This window comes from Diospyros lotus, chromosome 14, assembly GCF_014633365.1.
Source record: "Diospyros lotus cultivar Yz01 chromosome 14, ASM1463336v1, whole genome shotgun sequence".
Taxonomy (NCBI): Eukaryota; Viridiplantae; Streptophyta; class Magnoliopsida; order Ericales; family Ebenaceae; genus Diospyros; species Diospyros lotus.
In genome coordinates this window covers 24,179,552-24,201,629 of record NC_068351.1, presented here as the reverse complement: position 1 = coordinate 24,201,629, position 22,078 = coordinate 24,179,552, and the positions used below count along the sequence as shown (strand labels likewise).

Sequence of the window (22,078 nt, the reverse complement as noted above, 5' to 3'; positions counted from 1 at the left end):
CCTACCCTAAGGCTATCCAAATGAATTGCTACCCCGCCTCCCTCAACAGTAGCCATAAGCTCTTCTGCTCTAGGGCCCCTTGGGTTCCATAATCGTGGGATGCAGAAAGCCTGCACAAATCCGTTCACTATATCTCCTTTTAGGATCCATGGAGAAATGGTGATTTCTTAAGGAGGTCGGGAAGAATCCATTGGGTTTTTTACCTTAGAAATGTTTGATTTTCGTAGGGGAGGATAGTTTTCGGGAGCAAGAAGTCTTTCGGAGATTGAGAGTCTTTGAAGCCTAAGGACGCAGAATGTTTGAGAGAGCCGTCAGACTTTTTAGGTGCTCTAGATGACTTTAGCTCTTCGGGGAAAAAGTATAAGGATGGCCCATCCAGGACGACCGCCTATTTATAACCCAAATCTTCAAAAGTTCAAAAGTCGCCAAGAATCCCCTAGAGACTCTCCTCTTATAACTCATAATCAATATACATTCAAAACTTAAAGCAGACCGTATCCTAAATTCCTAGGCATTGGGCACCCACTTTGTACTCTTCCCTTTGCCTTTTAGCTAATAGAAATAATGGGGAGCTATATTGTGGGATGCCATAACAAATTCCTAAAATATCAAAATCTCAAAAAATTCCTAAATGTTTTTCATATCCTCGAATGACTCCAAAGAGTCTCTCTGGTAATGTCCTCTGGAGTCCCCGAGATAGTTAAACCTCAACATTGCATAGCCTAAAGACTTACCTAGAGTCTTTTGGGACCAATTCACCTAGTAGCTTTGAAGAGTCTTCGAACCCACCTAGAGAAAACTCATCAGGGCACTTTCACCCCAAAAGGCCCTCCAGGCCATCTGGCTTCACCTGATGCATCTCCCCGAAGAGTTTAAAGACTCTCGTTCTTGGACTCTACTAAGTGTTTATAAATACCCACTTGCTCCAAGGCAAATGGATCTTTTTGGAACCCTTTCAGACCCCTTGGACTTTTATCTGTGCTCTCTAGTCCCTAAGTGTAATGTCCCGAGTAAAAAAATGAATAAATATATAATTATTTCATGAAATATAGCATATTTGGTGGTGGTAATGGAATGTAGGAGACAGTTTAAGGGTACTAAATAGCCGAATCGATAGAAGGGAGTGCCCCGGGACATGTATGTTTTAAAAGAAAGAGATACCAATAGAAAGCATATTAAAATAAGATTTTTAGGGCCGAAAGAAATCAAATCAAGAATAATTTTCGGTACAACTTTGAATAAGACTGAAAAAATTGAATTGTAGTAAGAGGCTTCGAAAAGACAACGGAACCTTTACAGAAGCCAAATACTACATAAGGAACAACCCTTCAGTGGTTTCAAGAAAAAAGAAAAGGATTTATGGCAAAAAATAAAGATTCGGACCTAAGTGTAATTTTTGAAAATTCTTGAGGGAGGTCAAAACGACATTTTTTCTGAAACTTCGGGGGCCAAATAATAAGTTTAGATCGTGAGGGTCTCAACAGAAGTTTTGGAAAACTCAAGGGCCTTATGGAAATGGCCAAAAAAGTATTTCAAAAGTTGGGGGGTGAAAGTGCAATTTTAGAAAAATCTTAGCAGCCATGGCTGACCAAGCTTTCGCCCACCCACTTCATTACTGCTTTTGGCCATGGGAAACTCGAGGTAAAGGTCTCAGGGACCTCTATGAAAGTAAAGCAATATCACTACGGGGCAAACAATGTAGTTTAAAAATTTTGAACCTTACCCCGATCCTGGCGATTGGATTAACGTTGAGATTAAATCATTTACATATAAATAAAATAAATCTAACCTTTAGATTTTCGAGTCGTTCACGGATTCAAGTCGTTCAAGCGTCCGGCCTCTAACTCGTGATGCGCGACACGCATCCGTTGGTAAGGAGAGCAGAATAGGAGTGCTAGCTCATTCTCTTTTTTGCGGCTTGTGTATGGACGGAAAAGAATGCCCACGTTTCAAATCGATGCAAAAAAAAAAATGGGGAAGAATGAATGGCATTCGTTTTTCAACTCTTGAAAAATCACAAAACCAACCATTAATTTTGGGCAACCCATAAAGGGATATTTATAGAGTAAATATCCTACGGTTGCTTAAACCCTAATGGATTGGGCTAGCCTATTCATCCTAGTTAAACTAGAATCTTAAGTGGGCTTATCCTATTTCAACTAGAAATATAATTAGGTGACCCAAATCCATTTATAAAATATTTACCCCAAATCTAATTCAAGCCCAAATATTTATTATTTAATATTTGGTCCAAATTTAATTTAGCCAAAATATAGTATTTAATATTTGACGTAAATTTAATTTAGTCCAAATATAATATTTAATTTAGTATTTGGCCCAAATCCAATTTAGTCCAAATATTAACTTAAGTCCAAATATATTTTATTTCCTATTGGCCACTCTAACAAATATAAAATTATTAAATTAGAAATTCCTTCCTAATTTAATTAATTGTCATTTTAGAAAATTATTTCCTTTATGAAGACCCTTCGTTATATCGACGTCACTACGACTATTTGTTCTTTTTTAGTGAGAACCTACGACTGCATAACTTCTTACCAAAGTGTTCCACTTAACTATGCGTCCGCTCTTCTAGTTTAAGCCAGGGACCGTGCCTATTGAGCATGACTCATTAAGCTTCTAAATATATTGGCAATGTGTCGGTACGAACACATAAGACAAGATTGGCCTCTAGCAAGGCATTATGCCTACCCAATTATTCAGAAGAATTCATAATTCGCAAATAACCTTTCACGAGCATGGTTATTGTGTAATTCGATCATCTTGTCAATGTATCCTATGTGATCTCAGGTATGGCGATGTGTTGCTTGATTACGATCACATGAGTTTTTCTTCGATCATCTGGATATCTTCACTTAATAGAAAGTAAATCAATAACTCCTTATTGATCTTTTTCACCATGGCTATGGATTTAAAGTGAATATCCACTGAAGGCGCCTTAGATACATCATCTTCTATCAAGGGATAGTGAGTCCCATCTTGGTTATACACCCACCTCTATAAGCCTCATAATATGCCCAACAATCGTCCACGTGCAGCCTTTATCTAGGTCCATCGAAATGATGTCAAGGCATACCGATCTTCTTATGAGATGACTGTGACAACCTCAGGTCCAAGGATTAGTTACACCATCTCATATGAGAATACCATTAACATATAACCAAAATGGATTCTCATGACAAGTCATGTCCAGTGACACGTTCTCCAACATTGGTCACCTATGTACTTGTCTAGACATCTCCATACCTATGGGTGTGAGACCCCCATTGCTATCACATAGCAAAAACATAGCACATACAAGTCTTATTGCAATTGTAAATGTCCATTTTTGACATTGCTACGACTTGAGACATTTAATGATGTATTAAAATTGTGATGCATCATCTCACATCTTTATAGATTAATCACAGTATACATCGTATGGACTTCTATCTAGTTTCATCCGGTCATTACAATAATAACAAGAAACTAATAGAACAACTTCTTTGTGAGATTGAATAACTCCTTATTCAATAATAAATATGATTGCAATTGTCAATGTACAACATGCCAAATCTAATTGGGTCTAGAGCACCTACACTAACACTTTGAGCTTGGCCTAGAGTGATCCATGGCCAACAAAAGTGATCGATTTGGACAAAATTCGGCCGAAAGTAACAAAAACTTTAGCCACTGTAAATCAGCTTTTGGGGTAACTTTTAGTGCATTTGGAACTGATCTAGGGTATGAGAGGACTTTAGTGCCCTTGGGTTGTGTGAGATTAGTCATTTTATTGTTTGAATTTGGGTATAAATAGAGATCCAAAGTGGCAAAAAATTTCAGAGATTTAAAGTTAAAATCGAAGGCATTTTAGGAAGAATCGAGAGCTAAGGATAGAGGGCTTTTGATTCTTGAGAGAAATAGAGCATTTCTGGAAAGTTTGGTGAGCAAAGGCGTAGAAACGAGTGAGATCCGAAGCCTCGCCAGATGCCCTGGCCGAACCTTCGAGCCCCCGGTGTTACGCCTTCCCGTGCTCTTTTCAAGCCATTTTAGGTACCATCTTGATTGAATAAGCCTGTAGTTTGTTGAGGTGTAAAAATCCCAATTTTTCGGTGTACCGGCGCTAGAGAAGATGACTGGCGCATGAAGCTCATGCGCTAGTCTCACTCTCCCTTTCATGCGCCGGCGCGTGAGGCCTCAGTAATTTTTGATTTTTTTTTTTAAATTCTTAGAAAATTATTTTAAGATTTTTTGTCTAAAAATATTTGGAAAATTATCGATGTAGGTATTTATTTTGAAATGCTAGAGAAGAAAATTGGAGAAAAAGGCAAGAAAATTATGGAAAAATAGGTTTTGATTATTATTTAAATAAATATCTTGGAAAGGGTGCTTTGGGTCTTGAGGTGAAGTAGTTTGTGCTATCTTCGAAGATTTGGCACGAAAACCAAGGTGGTGCATGCTTTTCTAGATATTCCAAAATTTGTGAAAGGTAAGTGATACTACTCAACTGGATTTAGTTTATGAAAAGGACTTGTAAGCGTTTTCATCCAAAACCTAGGCATGTTGTCATGTCATGATACGCTATGCATCACGTAGATTGCATTTACATTTTCTGATGATGATACATGCATATGAGCACGATGAGATTCACGGTCATACGTTGCATGGGTTTGGAATTAGGGCTGGCGCCGTTGCTTTGCCAAGGGTGCATCCATACACCTCAGTTTGGCAGGGAGACTATAAAAATGACGGGTAATAGTAAGGTGCGGTCGACCCAAACATGCGAGTAATGATGTTATGTGCATTGCATTCATACACATGCATAAAAAAAAATTTACTTTTACTCAGATGATTCAGCATCTAATGTGGACTTTGCCCCTGGAACATTCAAACGTTCTAGATGGGGTTTGCAGTAAAGGCACATAAATGGATGAGATGTAACTACTCAGGGCATTACAGGTGCAAATAAAGTATTTCTGCATTTAGTTTTCTATATGAGGATCCAATTATGTATCAATCATGTTATGTTTCAAGTCATGTTGAAAAACTTATGTTATGTTATGTTTTCAAGTTATGCTGAAAAAACTTATGTACTAATGAATAATAGTCTTGTGTTATGAATTATGTTTTGAATCGATCCTGTAATAAGGTTCGAGGTATGTTGAGGTTTGATTCTAGCTTCCGCATTTGATGTTTATGATGATTCTTTTTCGAGATAAATGTATGGAAATTTTGGGATGGATATAAGGAATGATATGGTTTAGCAATAATTTTAAATAGAAAAAAAAATTATTATCCCAGAATTGTCCTAAGTTATAATATGCCCGAGAAAGTGGGGTATTACACTAAGACTTAAGACTTTAACCTCTACAAGATTCACCGAGAACTAACTCTCTCAAAGATCTACCTTGGAGATACTACATATGTAGTTCATACTTGTAGCTACACTTCATTTTCTGGACATCAGTGTCTAACTCAGGCATCGAAGGGCATGCATGGGGAAAATCCTCGCATTCCTTCTAACCGTCTTTGTGTTGCAGATCCCTGGAAGACCTCGAGGACCATACCCTGAAGACTTAGAGAACAATTCTCTAGAAGACCCTTAAGACAGTAACTCGAAGACTTTCTGTAATACCCGGTATTACATGGTGTTGAAAATAAATAATTTCGATTATTTTTGAAAGGATCCCGGGTGGCCCGGGAAGCCCAAGAGTAAATTTTGAGAAATTAATTAATAAAATTGCGGAATTGGCAGCAGGGAGTGCCTCGGGACTTGGATGTCCAGGGAAGAGGCCCAGGGATTGATGAGAGTCTCGAGATGAGGATAGTGACGCTGGAAGCGGTCCGACCGGGAATAATTTTTGAAATAAATTCTGTATAAGCCCGAGTGGGTGCCAATACCGAATAGTCGGAGGGGACCTCCTGGAAGCTGAGGGCACCCTAGGGGTGGTTCAGTTTTCTGAGTAAGGCAACCCTTAAGTGTTTTCAGGTCGAATAAAGGTCCCGTGCAGGCGCAGAGACGAGGTCGGTATTCTCAAGTAGCGGTCGGTAATTAATTTTGAGAAATCAAGTTTGGGTGAGGCTTGATGGTATTTATTTTAATACTTGGAGGGTCCAAGTGCAAATAATAAATTCCTAAATGGAATTAAGGAGATTCTGAAAAGGAATTATGGAATAACTGAGGGATTTATGTGTAATTAATTTATATGTATATATGGGCGTGGGTATATATAGGCAAGAACCGCGAGCTTGTTGCCATTTCAAATTTGAAAATTAAAAACAGAGCTTGGGAGGGAGGAGCCAAGAGCCGAGAGAGAGTGAAATCGAGAGGGAGCTTGATCAAGCGTTTGAGAGAGCGAGACGAGACCGAGAGGAAGCTGTTCAAGAGAAGAATGGCGAGAGAGGAAGTGTTCAAGGCGGCAATGGCCACGGCTGCCGTTTGGTAGCCAAGACAGAGAACCAGCGAGAGAGCTCGCGAGAGGCCGAGATCGCGAGAGAAAGAGAGTGAAAGAGAAGGAGAGATTAGGAGAGGAGGTCGCGGTTGCAGCCGGTTGCAGCAACCAGCAATGGAGGCTGCCATGGCCGAGTACACAGAGGAAGGACAGCAACGAGGGAAGCCGGGCGAGGCTGGAGCGACTGATGGCGGTGGTTCCGATGGTCCGAGGGAGCTTCAGTGACAGCTTTGGAAGCTGTAGTGGCCCGTGAAAGCTGCTAGTTGCAGCTAGGCAGGGGCATCCATGGCGGGTGACTGCGCGCAGGGGAAACCAACCGCGGCAATGGCGGCTGGCCGTCGGTCGCGCGGTGGTTCGGGAGCAGCGGGCGACGCTAGGGGCTGGCCAAGGTGGTGGCCGGCGGCGTTCGGCCATGGCTGTGCGTGGAGGTGCAGCCGCTCGCGAGGAAGAAGAAGAGCAGGTCACGCACGCGGGAAAGAGAAGAAGAAGGCGGCACTGTGCGCGCGCGAAAGCCAGAGAAGAGAAGGGAAAAAAAAAAAAAAGAAAAAGAAATATAAAATAAAGGAAATTCTGGAAAATAGGGAAAAATCCCGAAAAAATTCCAGAAAGATTGGGAAAAGTTCTGGAAATTAATTTGGGGCCCGAGGAGCGTGCTGGGAGCTCGAGAATGGGATTTTGAGCGCAAGTGGCAGCTCGAGGGGCGTTGCCGGTGTGGGCGGTTGGCCGATTTTCGTTTCCAAATTGTCCGAGGTAAATTAATATTTCTTCCCAAATTATTTACATTAAGTGAGTTAATGTAGAATAATTAATCATTGGATTAAACCCTGTGTTGGGGTTATTTGAAATCTTGTTGATGGATGATTTTGGCGATGTGCGGCGTAGTTGAGGGCATTAGTTAAATGCCGGATGTTAATGGAGTTGGGGTTTTGTGTGTTTTGCATCTAGGTTTGACCGGGGAGGCGGTGATTCTAGAGGAACTAGCGGTTCAAGCTGGAGTTCGTGCAGAGGCAGAGAGGAGGCTTCGAGCCAGGTAAGGGATGGCCCCATGTGGAGGCGGCCTTGCAAGTTGGTAAATGTGTTTGATAATGTTTTTATGTTGCATTGGCATGTAGTGGTTATATCTTGTGTGATGCAAGAACTAGTGGACTTGTGGCCATAAGGAGGACTAGTGGTGGGGGCTAATAGGTTGATGCCTCAAACCTTGGTGGGTTGTGAGGATGTGTGAGCCTAGCCTTATTTGCATGCATTTGGCATACATAAACATGATTATATTCATATTTACATGCATTGCACCCTTACTGAGTCTTTATGACTCATGAGGTTTTTACCTCATGTGTAGATATTGCAAATCCAGAGGAAAGCAGAGATGGCGCCGGGAGGTTGTTGTGGCAATTAAATTTGTTGCCTGAGATGTGTGGTGGTGTATTCCCTTGTAAATTTTTATACGTATTCATGTAATTGAGTGTAAGCGATATTGAGCATTCGATGTATTTAATTGTTATAATCATCATAGTGTGATAAATGATTGTGAGATGGTTCCTTGGATATGGCTTAGCTGGCCAAGATGAGTTTCGGGCCAAGTAAAGATCAGCAAGGTACGTTCTCATAAATCCCCAATACTTAGCGAAGTGTTTGTATGCTAGCTTTGTGCCTGGGTCACCTTTGGCTTGCTATGGGGCGAGCTGAAGAGAGGTGAAACTCACTCGGGTTTCGGGTCTCAGTCCGCTGTGTTTTCTTGATTGAGTTGGGACCGATTCCTGAGTGGAACGAAGGGAAGGACAAAACCTAGTTCCCACCTAGGGCGTTTCCTGTTGAAACATAGTCCAACCCTTCAGTCGTGGTTTATCGGGTGAGTAATCCGGTCGATTATTTACCGGTGACGCCCGTAAGTGGGAGCGAGTCGTTACACTTTCCAAACCCATCTAGAGACTTCTCCCTAAAGACTCCCAGAGTCCATCTGCCCCCAAAAACTCCTACGACCCTTCAAGAACCCTAAGCCTTAGACCCCTCAGTAGCCATCTTGATTTTCTCAAGGACTCTACTCTGACTATTTTCAAGACAAATAAATTTAATTGTTGTATTTAGGCAACAACATCTATACCAAATTCCTCTTCTTTTTTTTTTATATGGGTCATGTTGGTAGACTGGTGTAAAATTCAGCTAGGGCTTCTAAGTAAACAAGCATGTTCAATGTGGATAATTTATACCATCCTATGTTGGTAATCCAATTGTTCAAATTTTCTCCAAATTTAATTGATTCAAATTCAGTCCAATTGATATTCCTACCGTGTAGAAATCTCCTAGACAAAACATCAGAAAAGAGAGACTTGTGACGGTCATTTATGTTAAGCCAACTTGGTCCATTTAACTTCTAATTATGTTTTGATGATTAACAAAAATGATATTTTAAACAATATATAAATTGCAATACCTAATTATTTATGATTAATTTATAAAATATTTTTTCGTAGTACTTGTATTAACAAAAATGTTATTTTCCACTAAAACCATTTCTCAAGTAATTTTAAAATGCATAAAAATATTTTTCCCAAAATCTGGACAAAAAATCCAACTCTTGGTGTGCCAGAAAGTTGACTCTTGGTGTGCTAGAAAGCCTACTCTTGATATCTCAGAAAGTTAACTCTCGGTGTGCCAAAAAGTCGACTCTTGATATGAAAAGTTGACTTTCAATTCCAGCAGTCATATATTTGACCATTACTCACATTCAAACAAGAGTCAACTCTCCCCTTGTGGAAAGTCGACATTTCGAGCCCAACGGTCAAATTTTTGACCGTTATACAATAATTCCAGCAACGCCTATAAATGCACCAGGCTCAAAAAAGAGATGTAAAATAAAGTCTATTGTGAATAGATATCTAAAGCACGTAAAAGCTCTCAAACACTTTCAAGTAAATTTCCAAGCAATCCAAAGGCTCTCTAAGCTACATTGTTCATCCATCGAAGAGCCATAAGGCATGTGGAGAAAAGATCTTTAAGTTGACTATGAATTTCTCCATCAAACTTGAGGTTACTGATTTATTTATTTACTTACATATCATTGCATCGTATATTTGATCCTTTCTAGCCCTTTATAAAGTTTCCCAAGCTCGTGGTGAATGGTTTGTGTCCAAGTGTGGACAAATATTTGTATTCACATAAACTTTTATTATGGATTGTATTGGTTGCCTAGAATAGTTAAAATCTAGGAGTGTATCTAATTTTTAAGGTGAGCTAGGGAGAAAACCTTGGTGTTAGTGGTTGCCTAGAACCCGTTGAAATCTAGGATTGTATCTAGTTTCCAAGATGAGCTAGGGAGAAGACCCTGGTGAGATTAGTTTAGTGGAACCCCCAAGGTAGTTAGTGTAACGCCCCGCTCCCACCTACGGGTGTTACTCACGAATAGCCAACTTACTATTCACACGCTAGGGCAAAGATGAAGAGACGACTACGTTTCAACGGGAAACGACCTAGGTGGGAACTAGGCTTTGCCCTCTCTTCGCTCCGCTCGAGGGTCCGGGAATTATCAATCGACCTATTAAACCCGAGACCTCGCAATCGTCACCCCTTCTCGAGCTCTTTAATGAAGGCTAAGGGTGACCTACCAGGATCAAAAGGAAATAAGCTAACTCTCTAGCTTAAAATAATTTATGGCATAACGCCTTAATTATAAGAAAATAGATTTTTCCTATCTTTGCCCCAACCATTAACCCATTTATCTCACTTCCAATTCCTTTGGAAAATATTTGGATTAATCTTTCTTTAGAAATATTTAAGTAAATTTTTCCTCATTAAAGCTCAATTGATTTTCCCTTTTATTTATTTCAAAACTTCCATAATTTTCCAACTATTAGGAAATTAATTTTTGAAATACAAATCTCAAGCATCCTCATCCAATTTCAAAATTTTAGGAAAATAGTCCATTATTTAATTTCTCAAAATATAGAAATTTTTCCCACAATTGCCTCAAATTTACATTAATTTAAAAATTAATTTAGAGGCTAAATACTCATTTATTTATTTAAATTATTTCAGAATTTCATAATTTATCAGAAATAACTAAATAACCCCAAAAATATAAAATATATATATAAAAAAAAAGGAAACTTCACAGCAGCCACAAGGGGGGGGGGGCGCAGCAGCAGCCGCGCCCCCCAGCGCGCGCGGCCTCGCAGGCCCCGCGCGCGCAGGCCGCGTGCGCGCTGGCCGCGCAGGCCCCGCGCGCGGGCCGCGCAGGCTGGGCGCGCGTGGGCCGTGCGGGCCGCGCGCGCGGCCGCGCCAGCCCCGCCCAGGCGCGCCCTTGGCCGCGCCAGCCCACTGCCTCGGCCATTTTTTTCAAAAAAAAATAATTTTTTTTTTTTTATAAAAACCATATTTTCCAGAATACATTTCCATACCAAGGGGCTTCCAAAACACTCAAGTTTAGCCATTTTTAACCACATTTACATACATTCCAAGTTTAACAAAATAATACAACACAAAAAGACAAAACTACATAACCATTACACATAGTTTCCTCTTTGCTTCAATACCTTCACCCTTGCAAAACTCCCTTTTCCTTGGATGATTCTCCACCTACATCGAGGTCAAAGGACTTTATGAGCCAATGCTCAGTAAGGGTGTTATGCAAATGTAAATGAAGTATGAGAAACATAACATGTAATGCAATGCAATGCATATTAAGAGTAGTTCTCCATGCCCTCATAACCACTTAGGTTAAGGCACCAACCAACCCCTCACAAGTCCTCCTTATGGCCATAGGTCCACTTGGGCACAAAACATGCAAAGAACCATCACATGCAACTCATTCACACATGTACAAATGCAAGCAAAAACCCCTCCACTTGGGGCTATCCCTTACCTTGTTTCCTTGAAGCTTTAACACTCTCACAAGCCAAGAATCCCTCTTAGACTTTGAAGCTTCAACACCTCCACAAGCTAAGACTCACCCTTAAAGAAAAATAATAAAGGGACTTTAGTTCTTAAACACATGCATTCAACTATATCAAGGGAGAAAACTAGGCTTAGCTTTGCTAGTTTTTCTCTTCTTTCTCTAGACTTGCTTTCCTTCTTGCTTGCCTTCTTGCTTCTTCAATTCACAAATGGGGAAAAAGCTTTGAACCAATTTCTCACTTCCTATTTATAGAGTTTTCTTCTTAATCCATGCCAATTCTCAAGATCACATCCTAGCCATAGATTTCTTCTTATTTCAAGAGACTTAATCTCTACCTTTGAACATTAGCACAATCCTTGTGCTTCTCCCAACTTAAATCCTAGCCCTTGATTTTAGGAGAACTCTTGTCTAGATTCAAAGGAAACACAAATCCAAGAGACTTGTCTTCTTAATTCTCATCCATTGATCTTTCTTTGGAGACTAAATCTCCTCCCTTGGATCAATTCCAATTTTCCATAATTCTCCATTTTCCAAATAATTAAATCATGACTAATTTCCAAGATTGACTAATTTCCCAAATTTGCATTTAAATTAAATCCATAACTTTTCAAGCATTTAATGGAGACTTAAATAATTTCTTTTTGATTTAATTTTAAAGGCTCTTGAAAGACATAATCCATTTACTTTAGCATTTATTTAAATCCTCTATTTTCCAACATTAATGCTTGACACATTTCTTTTTATTATTGATTTTCTTTTTAATTCTCTCCATAATGGCTCTCATTAATGCTTGAGAGACTAATTTCCTTTTCCTTTTTGCATTTATTAAATATCCCTCTTGATTCATAAGATCATGCCATGTGTCACCAAATTTTCTTAATTAAATAAATCCTTATTCTCCAAATTAAATTAAATCTCTTTCCATAAGAATTTGCCAAGTGTCACCAATCTAGCCATACTTGGTTTTCCAATTTAATTCCTAATTATCCATGCACTTAATCAAGAATTAAATTCTCCAAAATTAATTCTCCAATATAAATAATTTATCCAAAAATAATTTATCTTCCTTTGGGATGAAATTCCAAATTACCATTTTGCCCCTCCTAAGACGTCCAATATTTCATGGCATTTTCTTTAATTCAAGGGCAATTTTGGAATTTTTCATAGACTAAAATTCTCTTAAATGACAAAATTTATCATGACTCTTCAAGGGTATTACAGTTAGACCTTGGGAGAGTGGAGTAGGTGTGTGTGGAAATATACCGAATCACTATAAATTTCCTTTTACCTCATTTTATTTGTTCTTGCTATATCTTGTGGCTTGCATAAACTATCAATCACAAATACTATTCATACATATTTGTTAAATATATTTTCTAATAAAATCATTAATCAAGAGTTCTCTTTAAAATTTTTAAAAATTTTAATCAGTCAATTCACCCCCCTCTTGAGTGACCATACCCTAAAGAGACCAACAATTAGTATTAGAGCAGGCTTCTAAAATAGTTGAATCTTTATTCTAATCCTCAACTTAGAAGAGATCCAAAATTTCCTCATTCTCTAACCAAACCATAGTCGAAGGACCATCACCCTCTAGGCCACCATTCTTTGATGGCACAAACTATACTTGCTGGAAAATGAGGATGAAATCTCTTTTTTGTTTTCAATAGATTATCAATTGTGAAAAATAGATAGAGATGGTTTTACCACATCTTCAAACATAAAAGAAAATGGATCGAAGAATATATTAGAAAACATCAAATGGATCATAAAGCAAAGTATATAATTTTTTGTTCAATACTCTCTAGTAAATATGAAAAACTCTCAGCTTGCTCCACATCTAATGAAATATGGAAAAAGCTACTAGTAGTGTATGAGGGAACCGATCAAGTGAAGGATACATAGATCAATCTTCTAATTTCCCAATATGAAGAATTTAAATTGCTTCAAAATGAAAACATTAGTAAAATGAATGGTAGGTAGGTTCCAAAAGATCATAAACAACCTAAAGATGTTAGGAAAAACAATTATGGAAGAAGATCAAATTAAGAAAATTCTTTGATCCCTATCCTTAGTTTGACAACCTTTAGTGACTATAATATCCTAAGCTAAGAATTTAAAAGAATTAAAAATGAAAGAACTCATAGGAACATTGCCAACTCATGAGTTGATATTGAATAAAACGAATGAAGATATTAAAGGTAAGAAAACCCTAGCCATAAAAGTAAATGAAGAATCTGAGTCTAGTGAAGAGGAAGAAGATGAAACAACCTGTCTAAGAAGAACATTTGCTAGACTAATGAAAAAAAGAGGAAAGGAGCACAAGAGAATGACTCATACTTGCTATAAATATAAAAAGAGTGGGCACATGCAATATGATTTCCAGGAGGAGAAGAAAGAAAAGAAAGAAAAGAAATTACAGAATAAAATATTTAAAAGTCAAAGACACATGCATTTGCAGCTTGGGATGCGGATGCCATAAGTGAGTCATCCCAATCCAAAGATGAACAATCACATATGTGTTTTATGGATATAGAAGAAGAAGAAGAAGATATAAAGTTCAAAGAACTCCAAGAAGCATACAAATAACTCTACAGAAAATATCAATCTCTTAAGAAAGAGTTAAAAATTTCTAAAAAGTACCATAAGGTAGAAAATGATAAATTAAAGGGTGAAATAAAGAATCTAGAAGAAAAAAAAAGAAGTCAAGAATTAAAGAAAGAAAGTAAAAACAATGTTGATGATCATGTGATCAAATTTCAAGAAGAAAATGACATATTAAATCTCAAAACAACAAACTATTAGTAGAAAAGAATGCAATTGAGAAAACTCCAGCCACATTAATTTCAAGGAAAAATTCCAAACCCAAACCAAGGTATAAGAAACCTAAAAGAGAATGGAAACAACCTAGGAAAAGCAACGAGGTGAAAATTTGGTTACCAAAAGGGGTAGTCCAAAAATGAGATCCTTAGATTATAAGATATCAAATTCCGTAAATGCGCCTCGAGCAAATGCTTCAAAAATTATTAAAACATTTGACTCAAATGAAGCAAAATTCAAAGGACCCGTATATAGATGGGTGCCCAAAATTAAAAGATGATTTTGAAAGTGCAGATGTGTGTGGGGGCCATAATGAGTAGCAAATGGTATATGGATAGTGGATGCTCATGGCACATGACTAATGAGAGGGATCTACTCATAAATCTCACTCTCAAAGATGAAGGGTCTGTCACTTTCGGAGATAATGCCTAATGATAAAGGATGGAGATATTCTTTTGTGGCATAGAAGATTAGGCCATGTAAGTCCAGACCTAATTAGGAAAATTTCAATCTAGTTTTCAGACTTCTTAAGATGAAATTCAATGAAGAATTTTTCTGTGATACTTGTTGTAAGGGCCCACTCTCGGAAATCCCACTAGCATAGGAGCTCCGAGAGAAAGTCATCGCAAAATGAATACAAAAACAATCCAAATATAAACATTCCCAAACTTGCTCATTTAATCAACAGAAGCCAAACTAACACATTTACATCATCTTTTATACAACATGTGCTTACTTAACCACTCGTACATTTTCCAAAGTAAAAGAGCAATATAATTTTAATTACAAAATAAGACTATGCACTCACGCCCTTAGAACAACCCCCAAGGATCTTTTGGCTAGGATAACTCTATACACATCTACACCTAAAAGACTCAAGCTCCGCTCAACCTAGCCCCTTCTTTGGCCTTACCTTTATTTGGAATGACAAAAAGGGAAACAAGGGTGAGCCACAAGGCTCAATAAGTATATATAACAAACCAATTAAATAGCATCATTAATCAAAGGTATGAACAATAGACGATAAGGTAGAGTAGAATTTTCCACACAACAATTATATAAGCCATCATTATGCTCTACTACAATATATATATATATCAATGTGTTATCATACCATACCATCACTTTGTGAACAATTGTTCACCCATGCTCTAGTTTTATCCCAAATGAGTATTATGAGCCTAAGCTCCCACAATCAGGCAAATGCCATAGTACCATTTTTTGGGAAAGTACTATTTTCCCATAAGCTTCTTTCTTTTGTTCTATGTAAGCCTTTTTTTTAAGTGTTGATGCTTTAAACCTGATTTCAATTGTGTTCTCTACTTTGTTTTCTATTATATTATTAATAATTTATCTTTTATTTTATTTTCTTAAAAAAATTGTATTCGCTCCAACAACACTTCATATTGTCCTTTCTCTTTGCCTTTCTAATTCATTTATTTATTAATAAACTTCAATTCTATTTATTTGACCTTACTTGTAATCAATAATTAAATACACAAAATAATAATCAAATATATAAATAATAATGTAAGCTCCCCCACCCGGATATCCCAACCACCCGGACTACCAGAACGGAAGCGCCTACGGAAGGAGAAAGAATGAAACACGAGACAAAAACTACCCTGGCATGCATACACAAGAATTAATACAACAGAAGCTAAGCTATACACATGCATGCGTTACGGGTACTCCGCTAGCACAACAGTCACACGATAAACAAATACATATAGACACCTGTGCCAACATACATGAGATATGAGGAATGACCTGGCACAGTAAAAAATAATAGAGTAAATCCTACTCAAACATCAGAGTTGACGGGGACTGACAGAACTGCCTGTACACCATACCGACTCTGTCGCTAGATGCTAACTCCCTTGGCCTTGACCTACACTACCATTACCTGGAATAATGGAAAACAAAGTAAGTTGAGAGACTTAGAAGGCTTAAAGGAAAGAGAGGCTGTAGGTTGAACATAACAGGTAAACGCTCCCTAGAACACCAACCCCCAAGCACACACAAGCCATGAGACACCCTACACAATATAAAAGCGTAAATAAAAACATGTACCAGTCCTTGGGGCTCACACAAGACACACGACTCCCAAGTTCCATACTAACCTGCCGCTGCCCTAGAAGGTAACATATACCTCCAACAAGCCTGTGCGCCCCGTCCCAGGTCGGTGCTCGCGTCGGTCCTCCGGACACTTGAGCTGTAGAATAGCCGAGCCGTAGCCTCCCTCAGAACGGTCCTCCCATCTGAGACCTGTGAACTGTCGGTAACCATGCAATGCACATAAAAATGCAATGGCGTAGCGAGCATCAACGTGATACACCGGCGCCCATACATCCAGGCATCAGGCCATACTTTGCCCACATAGTAAACCACACGCGATGCATATGCCCATACCAAATGCAATCTAACCACGCTAGAATGTCCATGTCCAAGCATACTCAATAAATGAATACCCCAACATGCATTCCAAATCCATGTGCATATCAAACCATGAACGGTAACAGAACATATTTATTTTTTTTAATTATTTAGTGACAGAATATTTCGTCGCTAAATAATTTTTAATTTTAATTTTAATTTTTTTAATTATTTAGCGACCAAATATTTAGTCGCTAAATAATTTTAATTTTAGTTTCAATTTCTTAATTATTTAGCGACGGAATAATTAAAAAAAATATTCTATCGCTAAATAATTTTAATTTAATTAATTTTTTTAATTATTTAATGACGGAACATTCTATCGCTAAATAATTTCAATTTTATTTTTTTTAATTATTTAGCGATAAAATTATTTTGTTACTAAATAATCTTAATTTAATTAATTTTTTTTTAATTATTTGGCGACAGAATGTTCCGTCGCTAAATAATTTTAATTTTAATTATTTAGCAAGGGAATACTGAAAATTATTTAATGACAGTATATTCCATCGCAAATCTGTCGCTAAAATTTAGAGATGGAATATTCGTCGTTGAGCCGTCTCTAATTAGTGATAGAAAAATTTCGTCGCTAAATCTGTCACTAAAATGTGTTTTTTTGGGTATTGATCACAGAGTCTTCTCAAATCTTGCTGCCAAATTTTTCTCAAATCCTGTTACAATTATCTTCCAACTTGCAGTAGAATCTTGGCCATAAAGTTGGTAGAGGCATGGCATGAAATATGTAGCCTCATATATGCGCATATATATATAATACTATATATTACACTATAATAATAGAAAAATTACACATTTAAATCCCAAATTTCATCTCTATTTCACCTCCAATTGCAATTTCATCTCTAATTCAAAACTTACTTGATAAGAATAATTTCACCTTTGCGCCCTCATAGGACCCTTGTTTCATCCTGAAACCACTTCAAGGTTGATACTTACGAAAAATCGGAGCCCCCTCAAGGTTCCGTTAACTTCTCGAGAGTCCCCTACAATGACTCGATTTTTCAACCAGAATTGAAGTTGTACCGAAAACTGTCTTGATTCCGATTTCTTTTAAGACCATAAATCCTATCTTGGAACGTTCATCAAGACCATTTCATTTTCCTTAGACATTTCCTTGGAATACAAATATTACACTCTGACTGCTCATCGTCATATTCTTCTTCCTTTTCATCCTTATCTTCAACTTCTTCATTATCTAGATCATCATCATTTTGCAACAAAGTTATGATAAAAAAAAGTACTCATCTACCTATTTGACTTCACCAACTTCATCTTTAAGGATTTTCTTTATTTTATTCCAACACCTTAAAATGTTACTTAATTGCACAAAACCCCCTCAAACCAGAAAAACCCAAGGCTGAAATCACCTCGCCATAGGACTGTTACCTCGACAATCTGACGTCACCCCAAGAATCCTCTATTTTCTAGGAACATAATAATCAAAATAGGGCTATATCCAACGGTCAAATCTAACAATTAATCCACAAGATTCAGGTTACAGTTAGCCACAGCTAACTGATGATTCCCATGATTGGAGTTGTCATCAAATTCTCTTGCTTTGTGGTGGTTAACATGTCCAAAACTAGAATCAATCCAACGACTAGATCTAACCAGATCTAAAAATTAACCTTTGGTCAAAAGATTCAATTTTCAGAAGGGAATTATCGGTTAATGTCCAAGGAAGATTCCAATGATCAGAATTGACTATCGAAGTTGTCTTAGCATTGTGACCAACCTACCCAAAAACTAAAAAGATCAACTAGTTGGATCTCACTAGATCTAGAGTTTAATTTTTGGAAGAAAGTATATGTGCATGCATATACATATATATATGTATAAATTGAAGTCGAAAGATCTCCTCATATAAGTAGGAAAATGCCAAAATCGCTTAGCTTGGGGTTTGATTGCTCCATCAAACTATCACTGGTGATTGGGGCTAGTGAGATCTTGACTCTGAGACCACTTTGAGGAAGTTTAGGGTTGACTTTAAGGTAAGTCTGGTGTTGGATTGTCGATTTAATGATTAAATTGCCATAGATTTAATAGGAAGTTGGTCGGATGGGGAGAAGGTGAGAGAAAATAAAGAGAAAAATAAGGCAGGCTATGCTGGGGTTTGGGAAACCATACAGTCTCCTATACCATTTTATATTCTGACCCATTTGGGTCTGTTTTTGGTCCAACCGATCTAGTTGATCCAATCTGTCTCCTCTTTTTCTCCTATTCTCACTACAAAAAATCAACATTTTAGCAATAGAAAATTTCATCGCTAAACATCAAAATCTGTCACTAAACTTTTTCGCGACGGATTTAGTGATGGGTACCTTTCCGTTGCTGAAATTTAGAGATGGGACTTTTTTAGCGACGGAATCAGCGATCGGTATAACACCCCTCGCTGATTAGTGACAGGTACAACCCAATCGCTGAATTCAACGACATAATTTCTATCGCTGATTAGCGACGAAAAATTGTTTTTCGTCGCTAAATTCAACACATGCCTAAAATTCAATGCGCGCCAAACCCCACCCCTCCCCTCATACGCACCACGTGGTTGTGTGATAAGAGTCAATATTTCCTATATCCTAATGAATTATATCCCTATTTTGGCTTTATATTTATGCTTAAAGTAAATAATTATTCGTATTACATATTATTTCAGGATGAAGCAAGGAAGTTGGCTTCTACAATTAATTAGGGGCATAATTGAAAACATTGGATTACCCAATCTTTATTGCTCAAATTCAAAGGCCCAAGACTAACCAAAGGCCCAAGACCAATCAAAGGCCCAACAAAGCCCAATTTGTAGAAGACTTTTCTTTGTTTTTGTATTTTTTTTATAAGTGATTTATCACCTAAAGTCTTTTGTATTCTTATGAGAAGTCCACCACCTAAAGTCTTTTGTATTCTTATGAGAAGTCCACCACACAAAGTCTTTTGTAATTTTTGTCTTTTATCTAATTTTCTTCCACTAGTTAGATGAATGTTTTGTTGAATAATTGTGTGGCTTGTATTGCATCTTGTGAGCTATAAATAGCCCACTTTGGTGCATTTGTGAAGGAGGTTGTTATTACTTGAATCAAAGTTTAGTTTTGTTCTTAGAGTTTCTCTTAGATAATTGCTCTTATTCTCTCTCTTATTTTCTCTTGTAATCTTACTTCCTTTATTTCTTCCTTTAAATTCTTATGTCATTTATTATTACTTTATTATCCATCGCCTAAATGGCCGGTTAATTTCTGCCTTTAAATTTCTGCAATTTTAATTCTTGTCTTTTAATTATCCACCGCCTAAATGGTCGGTTAGTTTATGCTATTTTAATTCCTGTCATTTAAATTTTGTTATTTAAATTACGCCATTTAAATTCTTGTTAATTAACTTTTAAATGGAAATGAGTAGCTACATCTAATCTTGGGTTAAGGCGAGGACAGTGTCCAATGTTCTTGAATCTCAAGATAAGCCAAACCTCGATAAATGCAAGATTTATCTGAGTTAAACTTGAGTTGAGTGTGTAAATGATTTTGTGAGTTTGGATTGGGTCATCATCCTAACTTAGAACTCTCATGTCATGTATGAGAGTTGCTAGAATTGGAGATGAGATATACCCAAGCTCAGACAATCAAATCATAGTCTGTAGTATAATACAATTTACAGTGACATCTTAACCTAGAACCCTCATATCATGTATGAGGGTTGCTTAGCTGAGAATCATTCGTATCTTGAATTATAACTACCAAATGATCCTCTGTTTATTTTAGATTAATGTTGCTATTTAAATTGCTATAAGAGATTTATTAGGCATTGGTTCTGAACTCGCCTCAACCCAAGACCTTTTTAATATTCCAAAAAAAAAAACCTTTTCACAATCAAGAAAACTTAGCTCTCTTTGGATAAATCAACCCGAATGAACAATTCTTTTGTTAAATAAACCTCCCAGTGAATCAACCCGGACTTGTCCGAAATTTATATTTGTGCTACAACTACATTCACACACTGGTGAGTTTAAACCTCCTCACCATTTCAACACTGAACATCCAAACTGATTAAGGCTATTTAAATTGTAGGGTGAGGAGTGCAGTTAAATTTTGGCGCCATTGCCAGGGAGGTGCAACAAAAGAAAAAATTCACTACACGGGTAACTTTGTTCTTAATATTGTTTTTTCTTAATTGTTTGCATATTATTCAAATTGTATGAGACTTAGATCTGGTAGAATCTTAAGCCATCAAACTGAGTCAAACCATTCTATCGATTCTTTATCAGAGACTGAAATATCACTTTTACAATCCATAATGTCTCAACAAAATGTAAACCTATCTGCTCACGGGAGTGATCATGGAGAACATGATCCCTTGGATGGTGATGAGATTAAACCCCTCAAGGATTATTTCCACCCTCCAAGGCAAACCACTCCCTCTTGCATAATCCTACCAATAAACCATCATCGATTTGTCCTTAAACCAGGTACCATACAAATGCTCCCCAGATTTCATGGTATGGATTCTGAAAATCCATATACACACATGAGGGATTTTGAAGAGGTATGTGGTACCTGTGGGGATCAAAATATACATGAGGACACTGTTAAACTAAAGCTCTTCCCATTCTCACTCAAGGATAAACAAAAATGTGGTTAGGGACTCTAGAGCTTAGATCAATAGGGACTTGGAGGGAGATGCAAACAAAATTTCTAAAAAAATACTTCCCAGCTAATAGAACAGCATCACTCCAAAGGCAAATGATGAATTTCGTCTGTAAACCAAATGAAACATTTGCTCAAACTTGGGAACGTTTCAAGGACCTCTTGCATTCTTGCCCACACCATGCCTTTGAGCAATGGCGGGTAGTTAGTTTCTTCTTTAATGCCTTAACTCCTAATTTGAAAATGCTGGTGTCCACCATGTGTAATGGTGATTTTTATGAAAAAACTCCTGAAAAGGCTATTACATACTATGACCATGTAGCTGAAAACTCTAGAAATTGGGAAGTTGGGCCATTAACCATGAGAGATTTGAGAGACCAATACAATCCACAACCAAAGGGAAAACTCTAATTAAATGAAATTGATGACATCAGTGCTAGATTAGCTCTGTTGACAAAGAAAATGGAAGAATTGGAGATGAAAAAAATGAAGGCTGTCAATGAGGTAGAGGTGCATTGTGTAGTGTGTGAAGCCAATAGCCATAGAACAAAGAAGTGTCCAACTCTCCCTGCTTTCAAAGAAGTGCTGTATGGCCAAACTTCAAACTCACAACCAAGGCAAACAGAGGGTAGGATATACCAAAACCAGAACCAGGGTGGAAATTATCAAGGGTAGAACCCAAACTCAAACACCTACCATCCAAATTCTAGGAACCACCCAAATTTCTCTTGGAAAAATGACTCAGCACCTCAGCCACACCAACCATTTCCCTCACAACCACAGCCACAACCCTACCAGCCTAACCAAGGACCATCTGGCTCATATCATCC

At 37.6% G+C, this 22,078-nt stretch overlaps 1 pseudogene; it reads right to left on the bottom strand.

Annotated features, from left to right (window-relative positions):
* Nucleotides 1–21,336: 21,336 nt before the first annotated feature.
* On the bottom strand, nt 21,337–21,436 carry LOC127791275 (small nucleolar RNA R71; annotated as a pseudogene).
* Nucleotides 21,437–22,078: the final 642 nt, after the last annotated feature.